General features: G+C 50.0%; 1 protein-coding gene across 3 annotated transcripts in view; it reads left to right on the top strand.

Moving 5' to 3' along the window:
• The first annotated feature begins 4,279 nt into the window (after positions 1–4,279).
• The window catches only part of LOC125025627 (mucin-17-like), a 49,565-nt gene continuing 38,844 nt past the window's right edge, over positions 4,280–15,000 (top strand). For 2 of the 3 annotated variants that reach the window (XM_047613684.1, XM_047613682.1), the window contains exon 1: positions 4,280–4,588. The gene's annotated coding sequence lies outside the window, so the exon portion shown is untranslated. Of the gene's footprint in view, positions 4,589–4,614; positions 5,559–15,000 lie in introns of those variants that run through there. The other variant, XM_047613683.1, reaches the window with a different exon arrangement.

Raw genomic sequence — 15,000 nt, 5'->3', positions numbered from 1 at the left:
GTGTGGTGTTGTGTGTGTGTATGTGTATGTGAAAATGTGTAGGGTGTATGGGGATGTGTGTGCGTGTGTGTATGTATGTATGAATAAATGTAGGCAATGTATGTATATCCGCCCCACACCCCCCCAGATCCGACCGGCCATTTAGTGGCTGCGCACTCCCCGCACTAGTGATAGCTGCTAGTTGCACTCGCTCCTCTCCTCTCGGTCCTCCCCTCTCGCTCCCTCCGCTTTCCTTCATGAGGCGGATACTTAGCTCTTGCTGTCCACTACAATTGAAAGGATTTAACTTGCCACGTTTCTGTTTATTGTTAGCCGTTCCTTTCGGTATTCTGCCCCTAAACACCCCTCTGCCTTCCACAAGCCCTCGATTACTTCTAGGTTTGGAAGCGGCGTGCCTCAGCATGATGCATTTAATACTTCAGAAGGCAAGTATGTCATTTGGATGTCGACCACTGGCCGCGGCCGAGGGTCAGGGGTGACAGGTACAAGGCCAGCGACGGCCGAGGCGGCTGGACAGCAGCTTTTATCTTGGAGTGCCCCATTACCCCCTCTCCTCGACCCCGCACGCTCGTTGGCGCACGCTCGGGCGCTCACACCAAAACACACACACACACACACACACAACCACACACCAACACACCACACACCCCACACAACCCCACACCACACCACATAACACATACACAAACAATTTAACTTCGTTGGCTGCCAGAATTGGATGTGGATGGCATAAGTATTGATAGCTGGCGAGAAGGACGGATGCATGGCAATAAAGCTGTGAACAAAAGTGCCTGCCTGTTCTTTCTTACCAATATGCGGTTCGCGTGAAAGTGTCAACCGGAACACGCGAAGCAAGTTGCAGCACGTGACCACAGAGTGCGCAAGAGCGGCTGGGCTTTGCAGAACGGGTTGCTTTTATTCTGTATTCACATTTTCTATTTTCTTTCTTTAAATATGTATGTTTACATATCAGTGTAACTCCCTCTCTCTCTTTCCCTCCCTCCCTCTCCCTCTCTCCCTCTCCCTCCCTCTCCCTCTTCCCTCTCCTCCCTCCTCTCCCTCCCCTCCCTCCCTCCCTCCCTCTCCCTCTCTCCCCCTTTCCCCCCTCCCTCCCCCCTCCCTCCCCTCCCTTCCCTCCCTCTTCCCTCTCTCCCTTCTCCCTCTCTCCCCCTCCCCCTATCCCTTTCCCTTCTCCCTCCCCTCTCCCCCCCCCCTCCCTCCCCCCCCCCCCCCCCCCCTCTCTCTCTCTCTCTCTTCTCTCTCTCTTTTCTCTCTCTCTCTCTCTCTCTCTCTCCCTGTTTCTCTCTCTCTTCTCTCTCTCTCTCTCTCTCTCTTCTCTCTCTCTCTCTCTCTCTCTCTCCCCTGTCTCTCTCTCTTCCCTTCCTCTCTCTCACTCTCTCACTCTTCCTCCTCCTCCTCTTCTCTCTTTCTTCTCTCTCTCTCTCTCTCTCTCTCTCTCTCTCTCTCTCTCTCTTTTCTCTCTCCTCCCGTCTCTTCTCTCTCCTGCTCTCTCTCTCTCCCTGTCTCTCTCTCTCTCCCTGTCTCTCTCTCTCTCCCTGTCTCTCTCTCTCTCCCTGTCTCTCTCTCTCTCCCTGTCTCTCTCTCTCTCCCTGTCTCTCTCTCTCTCCCTGTCTCTCTCTCTCTCCCTGTCTCTCTCTCTCTCCCTGTCTCTCTCTCTCTCCCTGTCTCTCTCTCTCTCCCTGTCTCTCTCTCTCTCCCTGTCTCTCTCTCTCTCCCTGTCTCTCTCTCTCTCCCTGTCTCTCTCTCTCTCCCTGTCTCTCTCCCTGTCTCTCTCTCTCTCCCTGTCTCTCTCTCCCTTCCTGTCTCTCTCTCTCCCTTCCTCTCTCTCTCTCTCTCTATCTCTCTCTCACTCTCTCCCTCTCTCTCTCTCTCTCTCTCTCTCTCTCTCTCTCTCTCTCTCTCTCTCTCTCTCTCTCTCTCTCTCTCTCTCTCTCTCTCCCTCTCCCTGTCTCTCTCTCTCTCCCTGTCTCTCTCTCTCTCCCTGTCTCTCTCTCTCTCCCTGTCTCTCTCTCTCTCCCTGTCTCTCTCCCTGTCTCTCTCTCTCTCCCTGTCTCTCTCTCTCTCCCTGTCTCTCTCTCTTTCCCTGTCTCTCTCTCTTTCCCTGTCTCTCTCTCTCTCCCTGTCTCTCTCTCTCTCCCTGTCTCTCTCTCTCTCCCTGTCTCTCTCTCTCTCCCTGTCTCTCTCTCTCCCAGTCTCTCTCTCTCCCTGTCTCTCTCTCTCCCTGTCTCTCTCTCTCTCTCCCTCTCCCTCACATTCACACATTCACACATTCACACATTCACACTAACTCGCTCTCACTCACTCGCTAACTGCACATAAAAAAACATTTTATACATATATACATACACATATCTCTTTTCTCTGCCTGTCTTACTTGTCCGTATCTCTGTTATATATAAATTCCTAACACTCACTCGAAGTAACTTGACCTCCCATCTGAGGCCAAGAAATCGGCAAAGGATCTCGTCTTGAGAACAGCACGTGTGTCGCTAAGGCTGATGCTTGAGATTTGGAAAACATGTGAAGTGAATAAAAGCGGAAAATTAAGATTGGACGTTCTCTGTTGTGAGTCAGGCCACCGCCTCTTGGCCTGGTTTTGTCACTGCTGGTGAGACGGACTTTCCTTTGACGTCTGTCTCGTATATGACTCTTATGGACTAGGCCTAAACACGCACACACGGACATACAAGCACACTAAGGCCCGTGCAAATGCAGTTAAATTACACAGCTTGCGCATAATCCATTGAGAATAGTTTTTCTTGCAAGCATGAGAGTGATGAGCACGTGGTCACGACACATGACAACAGCGATTGCAAGTGTGCATTGGAGAGGGAAGGGGGGAGCGATCAGAGGGCTGTTATCAGTGACTCGAGAAGCAGACGTGACGTCTCGTCATGCTTTCAGAACATCTTGATTTCCCCTCGAAGGAGCTTGCCAGCGGTTTGTTGCTTCCTCGCCCGCCCTTTGTACGCCAGCCATCGCCAGTACTTGGAATGATTATCAGGAATACCGTTCTTGCCATTTCTGTTGCTGCTGTTATTACCTTCATTCCTTTTTTCTGGTTCCAACATTTGCTTATTATTTTATATACTCTCACCCCATCTACAGTTGTTACCGTTAATTTTATTGTCTGGCATGTAGTAAGAAGTGCCCTCGGCCCCTGCGGAACAAGAGAGCCGACGCGGGCGAAGGACGCGAGCCGCAGGAGTGGCCCGCCGCGCGCCGGGACCTCGCTGGAGCCAAGTGCAACTCGAGCCCAGAAGGCGCGAACGGAGAGTCGCTTGAGGAGGCCAAGCCGGGCGCATTTGCGAGGGAACATAGGGGATCCCGACCCAGGGAGATGCGCAGTCGAAAGGGGGGGGGGAGAGGAGAAAGCGTGTGGATCTGCGCGTTTTGCACGTTTCTCTTCGATAGCGGTGTGACGGCGTGTCACTTTCATGATGTGACAAGGTTGGGAAAAGGTGTCACCTGGTGAGCCCCAAGCTGGCGGCCAGAAGACTCCAGTTCATCTCAGGGAAGCTGAGGATTACAGCCGAGATGTGATGTTACACTTTTGTAATTCACCTCACTTCTGCCAAGCAAGGCATTTTTACATCGAACTTCAGAGAGTGTACCGTTTCTTAACTTTTCGAATCTCCAAATCACGGGTCTTTAACCTCTCCCTTGCATCCCCTCCCCCACCTCTGCCCGTCTTCTCCCGACCCACGAACTATGTAATTACAGGAGAGGGGTCTTATTTTTTGTGCATGTGCTAATGATACCGTGAAATGGCGGCATTTTCCCGCCCTGATAATTAAATTCTAATTGGGACAATTCTTCAGCTAAAGTAAGGGTTGCATTAATAGGAACAGGGGATAGGGTCTGCCGATTCTATTGTGTTTTATGAAGTACGTATTATATGCACATTTTTGTCGCACCAGGAATCTGTACATGACTCATGCATGCGTTAACCTGTGAGTCGCGCATGTTGCCATGGTGACGAGGGTATAACAAGGCCCTGGAACAGGTATATCCCGTATGTTTAAAACAATATTCATATTATTTCCTCCTTCAGAAATAACAGAACTGTTGGCACGACTAAAAACTGGACTTGACCTTCTTCCCTGCGCTGATGAAAATGTGTAAATGAAATATCAAGGTTGGGAAGCGTGTCCTCCCTTTATTTCGGGCGTTTTTCTTCCCAGCCACGAGCTCAGGGGTGAGAGGAGGCCACTCAGCGAGCGTAGCGGAAGTCTCCCGTGGTCGGTCGCGTCGCGGCCAGAGCAGCTGATCCATTCAGTGACTCACAGAATTCCAGTCGGTGTGAAGGTGTCTCAAGCGGGTCGCGCCTGCCCTCCCGACTCGTGTGTTTAGGCTTGAGCCGAGGCAGTCCTTTGACAATGACAGTGGTGCAGGCGCGTGTTTTTAGTGGCCGTCCTCGTAATCTTCTCCCCTCTGTAATGGTTGTGGAGGATGAGTGAAAACTTAATGTGCACATTGACAGTAAATCACATACGAGCTGGACTTCACCTGCTACAGAAAGGCTTAATTGGTTCGCGATTGTCGGTTTTGAGCACGAGAGAAACTGGTAAGTGATTTACGTAACTTTGGCTAAGACTTCGCCACATGGACCAATGCTCTGCGTTGCACAGAAGCAACATGTGGTATGTCGCTCCTGTTGGTGTTGCCACGCATGACCGGGCCGTGAGTGTCACACTACTCGCTTACAATATAACTTGATGGATCGTCACTTGAGCGATTGCTTGCTCGTTGATATCGGTGTTGGTTCGTGGAAATATTCGAAGGTTCATGTTGTGTTGTGGTTCGATGGACAGTGGCAGATGGGACACGCAAACGGTATTCACGCACGCATACTGACACGCACACCCATAGTCCCTTCTACCAAAGTTTCGATATTGTGAAAATCGTGAACGGATAAACATTCCCTCGCGCGAGTGAGCGCACGCACAAACGTACACACACGCACGCACAGTATTATGATGTAATATTAAATAATAGTAACAATAGAGTTGAAATTGAAATCACATTCTAAATATGAAACTCGGTAATGATATCTAAGTGCAAAGATGTGGTAGTTTCAATTATTATCGTAGTACCAGTTTCACGATTAGCCAATCAGATCGTTGCGTAATAGACATCCTGACATTTAAAGACTGACAGTAATCAGACGCACCAGAAACTGTATCTCGTTTTTTCGTGTCGTGCTGGAGGTCGTGCAGTGAACGGGGCTCACGCGCCGCTCCCAAAAGTCAAGTATTTTCGGATAAAAAAGCTTTCCCTTAGCTTTCTTTTGCGATACCTATTACGGTCCGTGGATCAAGGCTGCAAGCACAGGCTCTTTGTCTTCTAAAACATGTTATGCAAAGTTTGAGTCTGAAAGGCAAGGCTTTACAAAGCCTGCAACGAGACATTGCGAATGTTCAGCTGATGCCCCTTTGCTGTCTTAGTTGCAAGGAAAAAAAAAAAAAAAAAAAAAAAAAAACAGCTCATAGACATGCATAAGACTGCAAACAGTAAACGAATGAAAACGCCCATAGGTAAGGTCATAAGCAAAGAATTTCCAACTCTCCCTCTCCCTCTCTCTCTCCCTCCCCCCTCTCTCTTTCTCTTTCTCTTTCTCTTTCTATCTATCTATCTATCTATCTATCTATATCTATCTCTGTCTCTCTCTCTTTCTATCTTTCTTGCCGCTCTCGCTCTCACTCTTTCTTTCTTTCTCTTTTTGTCTAGGCTATCTATCCACCTGTCTCTCTGCCTCTACCTATGTCTGTCTATCTATCAATTTGTCTGTCTGTCATTCTGTCTGTCTACCCACCTATCTGTTTGTCTACCTACATACCTTCCTGCCTATATATTTATTATATCTATCTATCTATTGATATCCATCCATCCATCTCTATCTTCTTTTATCTATATCTCCCTATATATCTGTCTATCTATATCTATATATAGTTTTTTGTTGTCTCCATGAAAAAGTATGTATTCCCACATTCCACATAGCTATTCCCACATCAAGTCCTCAACTTTCATGCTTGCAGCGACACACCCATGCACACACGCACGCACGCACGCACACAGCACCCCCCCCCCCCCCCCACTACACACACAAACAAACAAGTTCTCGTTTAAACACAAGAGGAAGCAGACAGGTTGCACTGTTGTTCAATTAAAATAATTCCGTTATGTAAACCTCCTAAATTCTTCCGGCAAAGTTAACAGCAGAACAAAAAAGAGTAGGGAAGAGAGAGAAAGAGAGGGAGGGGGAGGGAGAAAGACAGGAAAGGGAGAGCGAGAGCGAGGGAGGAGGAGGAGGTGAGGGGAAAAGAGGGCGTGTGTGTAAATGAAGTCGCGTCGACCACAGCGGCCGTCGCTCCATTAGATTTCCGGGGTGACAGCATCGTGGCTCTCTGGTGATTAGCTTACGTGACTTGGTGTGATGGGGTTGGGGCTGCGGGTAAATTTATGACTGCTGTTGATATAATTGCAGCTGTAATCGCCGATACCTTTACTCTGTTGCGATCGAATGTGACGTCGGTGATATACAATCACCTTCACTGCAGCCGTGCGATTTTATGAGCGGTGTGCACGAGCATGGTACGTCGCCTCTCACCCCGCAGCTCGTCGACTCTTGTTTGCTCCATTGACCCCTGACGGCATTCGGCAATAAAAATGTTTTCGTTACGCATGTATCATGATAATTCTTAGTTTGTCTTTTCCTACTCCTCTTCTTCCTCTCTTCCCATTCCCCTTCCCCTTCCCCTTCCCTTCCCTTCCCTTCCCTTCCCCTTCCCCTTCCCCTTCCCCTTCCCTTCCCTTCCCTTCCCCTTCCCCTTCCCCTTCCCCTTCCCCTTCCCCTTCCCTTCCCTTCCCTTCCCTTCCCTTCCCTTCCATTCCCCTTCCTCTTCCTCTTCCTCTTCCTCTTCCTCTTCCTCTTCCTCTTCCCCTTCCTCCTCCTCTCCCTCTCCTTCTTCCTTTTCCCCCTCCTCCCCCTCCTTTCCCTCTTGCTTTGCTTTCCTCCATCCTCCTTTCCTTCCAGTATATAGGCCTATGTGCATTCGAGGCTTACATAATGGCTTGGAAAATCTATCCGCCGCGGGGGCTGCACGGTCAGAATGTCTTGCTTCTCTCGCCATGGCATGAGAACAATAGCGAGAAGAGCTTCCTGCTTGCGAGGGCGTCGAGGTTCTTGCAAGCTCCTCGCCTCTCCCCGGGCGTGTCTCTTTTTCCCCCCGCCGCGTCCGCTGCAACGCTGCCTTAACGGTTACGTTGTCAGTCAGCCCTAAAAACGAGAGGGGAACCAAGACCCACACATACAGTCTCGATGCCTCCCGTTTCTCCCTTTCTGTTGCTTGTTCGCTTAGCGCTCGGAGTGCACGGGGGGGGGGGGGGGGCGTTCGCGCGGTGAGGTGTTGTAATGTAATGCCGCGTTGCCGTCGCTTTCGTTATGGTTCCTCTGGGATCAGAAAGTGCGACGAACGTGGCCACAGCTATTGTTGGAAAAGTGCGCTTGTACAAGGGAAGTGCTGCATGTTTGGAAAGATGATTATGTTATATATGTCTTGTGTGTGTGGTTATGGGTGTTGTAAAAATCAATTCTAAAAATCAACTGTTGTATCTAGTACTAAAGGACTAGACACAGCTTATTTAATGTATCTTCGTATTTTGACGAAGAAGGGCATTAAGGGGGAACCATATTTGTATATTTGTGAGCAATACCTTCTAAAGTAGAAACATTGTTTGGCATCATGTTTATGGTTATCTTACGCAGTGTTCTTGACGGGATTCGGCAGAGGAAGATTTACGCGATGTTGCGTCGGCGTGCAAAGTTGCTTGGGATTTTCCAAACCGTGAGAAAAAAAACAGAGCTTTGTGTTTACTTCAACGAAGGAAATAAACACAGAATTTTTATTGTTTAAAATTGTGGCAGTGGTTATAGTTAGGCTTGACTCGTGGTGTGAAAAGTCCAGGGGAGAAGTGGGCTTGGGAGGAGCGTCAACAGGACGTTGCAGCTGAGGTTTTTGCTTGTCATGTAGGTTCTAAGATCAGCATAGGCCTCGTTGCATCACCGCACCACACTGCATAGATCGAGGATTGAGGAGCGATGTTGAGAGTGAGGCAGCGAGTGTGAGAGCGGCAAAAGGAAGGGTGTGACTCTGTATTCAAGGTAAAACGACGTAGGGTGTTGGTGGGAAGGAGAGGCGCTTTGACGCCTAAGACTTGTTGAAAGACGAAAAAAAGGACGTTGAGTTGTCAGCTTTAAATATAAAATAAAATAAGATGTTGATAACAAAAAGGAAGGGGGTGGAAGAGAAGAGAACTTGTTTGCACCTTCTCTGTCTATATATCTCTTTCTCTGTCTGTTTATGTGTATGCATGCCTGTCGGTCTGTCTGTCGATCTATCTATCTACCTATCTATTTATATACATATATTTAAACCTATACACAAACACATATGCATATACACACTAATACATACACATGCACATACACATACTCATATACACATACACATACACATGCACATACTCATATACACATACACATGCACATACTTAAATATAGATACATACATACATGTGCGTGTTTGTCTTTGTGGATTCCGACTTGTTGCTTGTCGCTGTCCTCCCCCGAGCGGCGAGGGGCTTCGCCTGCTGCTCGGGGAAGCTTTTGTTTCTTTTGTCTGTATTTCCGCCTCTGAAGATTTCCACTCACTTCCCTCTGATTTTTTTCCTGCAACATTGTTCTGTAATCAGCTAGATCTTTTTCGCAATTGTTCTTTTTTAAACTGATATTACAATCCCTTTGAAAGTAATTGAATTTCGTTTTCATAAAGAAAATGTCTGCGGGAGAAAGGACGGCGGCAAGGAGGAAAGGCAAGCGCGAGGATTTCTTGCCGACCGCACAGCCTCGACACAAACAGATTGCCAGATATTTGCTGTTGCTGTTGATGCGGCTTTGTAGGGAGCCGGGGAGAGCAGGGCGGTCACAATGTTGCAAGACTCACTCTGCAAGGCCCCAGCCCTTGACATGATTCCTTCAGAAAGCAGGCTAGCCCCGCGCCCGCCGCCCGCGCCTTCTGGGTCATGTCCGTGGTGGGAAGCCTCGAGCCGCAGTGGTTGTTACTGGATAATACTTGTTACTTACTGGCAAGTGGATTAGTTTTGAACTGAAGCTGATTAGTGATTTGGATCAGTAAATCCGTATTGGTGGCGTCAGATGTTCGAAGCGGCGACCGCGGGAGGTTTGATGTTAAGAATGGTAGGAAAATAGCGTGGCTTCTCGCATGTCTTGGACGGAAATGAATTATGATGGAGATAAATGAACCTCGCTCTTTCTGGTCATCTAGAAGCCATCCTTATTCTGTCTGTCTGTTCGCCTCCACTCGCTCTTTCATTCTCTATTGCCGCCCTTCCCTACTCCTTGTTTCGTTGCCTCCCCCGCCAAGCTTTCTGTGCTCCCTCCCCCTCCCTCGCCCTTTCCTCTCCTTGCCCTTCTTTTTGCTCTTCTTTCTATCGTTGACTGTCTTTAGCCACAATATATGTTTTACAGACAATTCACTTACATTAAACGCTTCTACCCCTGGGTACACAGGTAAAAATACAATTCTATCCATTTGAAGCTTCATAATGCGACATTTCATCGCGTTTGCTTCGAGCTTCACCGACGAAAATATATGCCTACAAGTAAATAGCTTCGTTCGTCGACGTAATTTACTTCGCACTCTTAATACCATACACGGGCCTATGTCGCTAAGTGTATCATTGCGTCCGCGCGCGCTACGTGTATGTAATAATGTCATTGCGTCTTACTGAGTCTACTTGTGGGGGGGATGCGTTAATGTGGCAGTTTAAAGCGAAATCAAACAATCTGTTTTGTTGTGCAACTTTATTACAAAAATACCCCCAAGTTCTCGCAAATAAAACAGTAAAGATGACTTTACCCATTTCCATTTTGTATCCGCCACATTAATGCGGCTGGTTAGCAACCCTGCAAACGTTACCTGAAGTCAGACTTTGCAACGAGTCTTCTAAAGTACAGAGATTGATTTAGATATTATTTTCATAAATATTTATAACTATTCAGGGTGAGGTTGCTTTTAATTTTTTTTCATCACATTACGTTCCGAAATCATGGTCTTGGCGAGTGACATCCTTCGTTCCAATAATCCTTGATTTTCCCATTAATTACCTTGAAGTAAGCGACTCTGAATACGGAATTTTCTGCTTGCCATTATTTGCAAGCAGTTTACTTCGGACTCTAAATACGGGCCACAGACACAGGGCCCACGCGCGACTGCTCTCGTTGGTCGGTGGCCGTAGATACGGTTATGCTGGTGTTGCATCGACTGATCGCGGCGCCAGTTTGCCGTCGGGCGGTTCACCTAAGGGCCTTGGAAATGGCGACTCTCGGACTCTGCGTTTTATCCCGAGCGAGGTGGCGCACAGAAGGCTGCCGGGCGGTCGGGCGTGCGGGCGTGCGGGCGGGCTGATAAGACACCGTGGGTGACACGGAGAGGGATGCGAGGCGGCAGTGGAATCGGGCCGTCGGGTGGCACTGGCAGACCCTGACCAATTTTTCCTCACGGGTGTCCGCAGAGCCTCGGGAGCTCCTGGAATCCTGTCCTGGTCAGCGATCGCTCCCGCCGCCTCGGGAGACTTGATTGTTTGAGGTGGAGCGGGTCCTTCGCTCGGCGCGTGTTGCAAGCGCGATTTGGGGGAAACGAGTCGGGGTGGCAAAGGTCATGTGGACGAGGTCAGCGCCATCTGAAGGCCAAGGGTGACGCGCAGAGAGCCAGATGCGTGTCTTGTCTGATGAAACGCACCGAAGCCCTTGCCCCGCCGTAGACGCGCGTCTGGGGGAGGCTTCAGGAAATAGGGTTTCAATTTTCTGTCACGAGGGAAGGATGCAACATGTAGTGGTTCTCGGATTTCACGTCCCGAGGCGGGAAGGATCCCATCTGCGGCGTGGCGACGGCGGTGGCCCGACGAGCGCGAACGCGGCCTCGGAGCGAGCGAATTTGAGCCTTGCGTCAGGCGTCAGAAGGCGGCGTGCACGGACGGCGCGCGATTCCAGCTTGCGCAAGAGGGCGAGCGCGCGCCGTGGGTGGCATTGCGAGACAAGAGTGAATTCTGCGCGCGAAAGACGATTATGGAGTCCCTGCATGCGCACTTCTCTGTGGTGGAAAGGAGAGAAGAGAGGGGTCGTTGTCGTCATCGTCATCGGCATGGCCACCGTCATCGTCGTACCCCATGCCGACGAAGGGAGATCGATGGCCAGGTCACGGCGGCTGCTGCCCGGGAGCGCCGCCCCGTCGTTGGCTTGCGAGCGCTAGTTCTCACACAGGTGGCGTTTAACTTCAAAATATGCATCCTCAAATTTTCTCGGCGATGTTTTTCTTAATAGAACTACATTGATGATTATTGAGAAGGTCACGGTTTAGTTCTGACCATTTGATTTATGATGGTGCGAACGAGTTTTTATACAAATTTCGATACTGTTATATAAATTGTTACGTCTCGAGGAAATATTCCTTATTACGTTATTAGACGTTATGGTATCAAGAGAGAGGCTGATACTCAAGGTAGATGACTGAGAGTAGTGGATCTCTGGCCGAGAAATGCACTTGAGATTGGCTAATCATCGGAGATTATCGTCGTCTTGCACCCAAACAAAAACGCTTCCGGTGGAAATTCAGGTTCATTTTCGCAATTGTGTGGAAAAGTCTTTTCCAGAATTCTCAAAGAAACGAACGAAAAAGCCTTGGCAATTCTAATCTTGACGAGAAGGAAAACCGTGTCGCAGTTTCGAAAGTTTGTGAGTTGTGAATCACACTTCTTTATTTCTGGCCGTTAAATCTTTCTTCTTTGCAAAATTAATGCGGATTATTACTGCAAGTGTGCCATTTGCGTCGCGAAAAGTAGCAGAGAACTTTCATTTCAGTTCAGTTCAAGTTATTTTCGTAGGTTTTACAGTTTATCAAGTGTGCCAGCCCTGCGACTGAGGGGTGGGAGGGGAGGGACGCCGACCGATAGTGTCACTGCTTCCTGAACGACAGGGGTTATTTTATTCAGATATTGATGTCTTGTAATCGCGAGTTCTCAAAATAGAAGGATATGTATATGAGAAGGAACTTCTTGTCGCATTCTTGCTGTATTGACTTTCCAGTAATGTGATAACCAAAGGCTGACGCCGATCCATAGCTGCGCCGGAGCAAATGGGGGCGGCCGCCCACGCCCACGGGCACTCGCCGGGGGGGGGGGGGGAGGGCATGCGTCGTATCTGAACGTGCAGCAAGGAGGGAAGGGGCGCGGAAAGACATGCTCACGCGCGCGCACACACACATGCATGTACACACACACACACACACACACACACACACACACACACACACACTGTCACTCACTCACTCACTCACCGATCTCTCCTTGCTCCCCCGCAGGGAGAAGGGGCGGCGGAGCTCACTTTAGGAAAACTCTTGTTTGAAGCAAACACATATAGAATTATGTATTTTGTTCGCCGTGGCGGTTGACTGACCGCTGCTGCAGTGTAGCATTTACGCATTTGCCCGTCATGATAAATGGCTTCATAGAAACGCTCTACCCTAGTTTGCTGTCTACAGGAGTGGCATTATTTTTTACATTTAGTCTCGTGCCCTTAATGAAACAAAAGCAAACATCATGAAACATCAAATATATGTTTGTAGTCACCGGAGTGTCCTTGTCACGGGAATAACACCGGTTACTGTTTCAAAGGCAGCTTGTGTTGGCGCAGCCAGCGCGAACGCGGCCCTGCGTCATGGCGGGAGTCATGGCACGCGCTAACATTACAATGGTCACCTGACCCTGGCACCTCCCCCTCTCGGTGACCTTTCTCCTCTGTGCCCTTTCGTCGCCGCACTCTCGCCTCGCCTTCGTCTCCTCCCCCTCGCCCCCCCCCCCCCATAAACTGCGGCTTTCTCGTCTTCCCTCTTTCCTTTTCTCTTTTTCTTTTCCTTCCCATTCTCTCACCCTCCCTCCTTCCCTCCTTTCTCCCTTTTTCTTTTCATTTTTCTCCTCACTCCCTGTCTCTTTCTCCATCTCCTTCCTTACGTACCTACCCCCACCATCCACCTTTCCTTCCTTACCTACCTATTCCCTCCCTCCCCCCCCCTTTCTATTTCTCTTTTCCTTTTCGCTCTCTCTCGTTCTTTCGTTCGTTCGTTCGTTCATTCGTTCGTTCGTTCGTTCCTTCCTTCCTTCCTTCATTCATTCATTCCTTCCTTCTTGCTTAACCTCCTCCCATCCTCCCTTCTTACCTACCCCCCCCCCCCTCTCTCTCTCTCTCTCTCTCTCTCTCTCTCTCTCTCTCTCTCTCTCTCTCTCTCTCTCTCTCTCTCTCTCTCTCTCTCTCTCTATCTCTCTCTCTCTTTCTCTCCCCTCCCTCCCTCCCCCCCCCTCCCTCCCCCCCCCCCTCCCTCCCTCCCTCCCTCCCTCCCTCGCCCCCCCCCCCCCAATTTTGCCCCCTCCTACCGTCTACCTGACCTGCCAGTGCCACCGTCATATATTTGGAGAGGGACATACCATCTGGGACACTAGATTGTTATCGCTTTTTGACGTCATAGAATAATATATGAGAGACTTAGTAATTAGGATATTTATCTGTGCCATCGATGTGTTTATTCTACTTATTTTCCGTATTGTTTGAATGTGCACATCCGTAAGGAGAACACACACACACACACACACACACACACACACACACACACACACACACACACACACACACACACACACACACACACACACACACACATACATACACACATACACACACACATACACACATACACACACACATACACACATACACACACATACACACACACATACACACATACACACATACACATACACACATACACATACACATACACACACGCGCGCGCGCGCACACACACACACACACACACACACACACACACACACACACACACACACACACACACACACACACACACACACACCCCCCCCCCCCTCTCTCTCTCTCTCTCTCTCTCTCTCTCTCTCTCTCTCTCTCTCTCTCTCTCTCTCTCTCTCTCTCTCTCTCTCTCTCTCTCTCTCTCTCTCTCTCTCTCTCTCTCTCTCTCTCTCTCTCTCTCTCTCTCTCTGTGTCGTCCTCACCCCTCCTTCCTCCCTCCCTCCGTCCCTGTCTCCCCTTCTCTCCCTCTCGTGCGCCTACGCTTCCTCCCTCCCCTCCCTCCCCTCCCTCCCCTCCCTCCCCTCCCTCCCCTCCCTCCCCTCCCTCCCTGTCTCCCGCCTCCCCCTCCTTGCTTATTCTCACGCTGCACGAAAAAGACCATCATTTTTAATTCCGCACGAACACTCGTTCATGCAGCGCCGCTTTGCACTGGCCGCCGTCCGCCCTCTCGGAAACTAGGCCTTCACCTCGCATCTTGCACACGAGTAAAAAGGCGGAGAGCCAGAGAAACTGAATCGTGGAACGAGTTGCGTCACGCTGCACTATGTTAATTACCCCCTCCCCTGGCCCTGCTCCCCCTCCCCTGGCCCTGCTCCCCCTCCCCTCGCCTCCGCGTGGTGCCACATGCAATGCCCAGACCAGTGGGCTCCTGCTGGAGGGGCGTGGGTGAGGGCGTGAAGGGCGCGTGAGGGCGCGATCGTCACTGTCTCCTCCGGGTGTTTATTGGGTGATGGGGAAGGGGGGGGGGGGCTGCGTCTTGAGCCCGGGGAGAATCCGCGACAAAGGCGTGTTCATTCATCCTTCCCTTCCTTCATTGATTCATGTATTCGGCCGTTATGACATGCGTCCTTTCCTTGCCCGGTGCTTTGTGGTGGCCACTCGTACCCATATCCCGTACAAGTCCTTCCCTGGTTTTGCAATCCTGCCCCGTCCCTCCCCCCTCCTTCCTCATCCTCGACCTTGTATTATATTGACCTAATTACCCCCCCCCCCTCCCCCTCTTGTTGCCCGGGGGGAGGGGG

This window comes from Penaeus chinensis, chromosome 5 (genome assembly GCF_019202785.1).
Source record: "Penaeus chinensis breed Huanghai No. 1 chromosome 5, ASM1920278v2, whole genome shotgun sequence".
Taxonomy (NCBI): Eukaryota; Metazoa; Arthropoda; class Malacostraca; order Decapoda; family Penaeidae; genus Penaeus; species Penaeus chinensis.
Note: the sequence above shows the minus strand (reverse complement) of the source record. Positions and strands in the feature narration are given on the sequence as shown.